The following is a 1,331-nucleotide window of genomic DNA, read 5'->3' as shown; positions in this document are numbered from 1 at the left end:
GAGGCTGACTGGAGGTGGCTGGGGGCATTCCTGGAGCTCTGGGAGGGCAGATAGAACCCCAGAGAGGCTCCCGAGAAGCCTAAGGGTGTGCTTCTGACACTTGAGCTGTACACGAGAATCATGGGAGCTTGTTAAAAGCCAATGTAACTGCAGCCTGAAGCACACTCAGGGGTTCCTGTTTAGGCGGCTGGTGATCCCTAGAATCTGCATTTTAATACACACCAGCCCCAAGTGACGCCGCTGTGTTACGACAGAGGCCGCGTCGGAGCCAGGCCCCTCCTACAATGGGAATGAGCTGTGAGGATGGACAGTCCCGCGTCACTTCACAACCAGGAGGCCTGCTCCACACTGGGCTCTGTAGGTCAGGAGTCGGGACCTCTCAGGTGTGTGTGTATATGTCGGCGGCAAGGCAGGCAAAGACGAAGGAGGCCTTGCCGCTTCTGCTTTGCAGACTGTTCATACGGTTAAAGGATTTAAGAAATGCTGAATTTACAAAACTATACAGATCTAGAGTTACATGAAGTTTTTTTCAACCCTGTCTGTGAATTTCTATGACAATGGAAATAAATTCGTTTGTCTGAGTGTGAGGCCTCTTGTGAAACAGGCCTCCTTGCTCTCTCCCCCTTCCCAATGACAAGCCACAGACAAGAAGGGTATTCAAGGCCTCTCAAGGAAGGCTCCCAGTGAGGTGTCCCCACCCCAATCTCTGGCAGCTGGGCACCTGAGCTTGGACTTGGCACTGTCCTCCTGCCACCTAGTGGTAAGTCAGAAACATGCTGTTCATGTATCTAACCCTCTACTCAGTCCTGCTTCACCCGGCAAATCTTTGTCAAGCACATGCGGTACTGCCAGGCATTTTGATGGGTGTTGTTTACAAAGCTGGAAGGCACCCTACCAATCATTTAGATAAGTCAAGTCACTCCCAATGGTGAGGCTGAGGCCAGGGGTCTGAGGGGACTTACTGAGGTCCCACATCAACATCTCTGACAACTTACCTCAAACATTCTTTCCTCCATGAAACAGGGTTGGGGGTGTGTGTCAGTCTGAATCACCTGTGGGCTTTTTTCTAAACATGCACATTCCAGGGACCCATTCCTAAAGTTTCATATTAGGAAAGCCTAAAATGGGCTCCTTCATGGTAAATATATATTTTAAACTTCACATATATTTCTCTTTTTTTGAATTTTTTTTTGGGGGAACTGGGGGAGCAGAAAAGCACTGGAGAATCGATGACGGGGAACAGACAAGTTGCTGTCCTTTTGTTCTTCAGTCTAGTTGTGGAGGATGTCGCTTCACTGGCCCATGTTGGTATTATCATTGCGCTCTTCCCG

The sequence above is a fragment of the Hipposideros armiger genome, unplaced genomic scaffold (assembly GCF_001890085.2).
Source record: "Hipposideros armiger isolate ML-2016 unplaced genomic scaffold, ASM189008v1 scaffold_102, whole genome shotgun sequence".
Classification (NCBI taxonomy): Eukaryota; Metazoa; Chordata; class Mammalia; order Chiroptera; family Hipposideridae; genus Hipposideros; species Hipposideros armiger.
Note: the sequence above shows the minus strand (reverse complement) of the source record.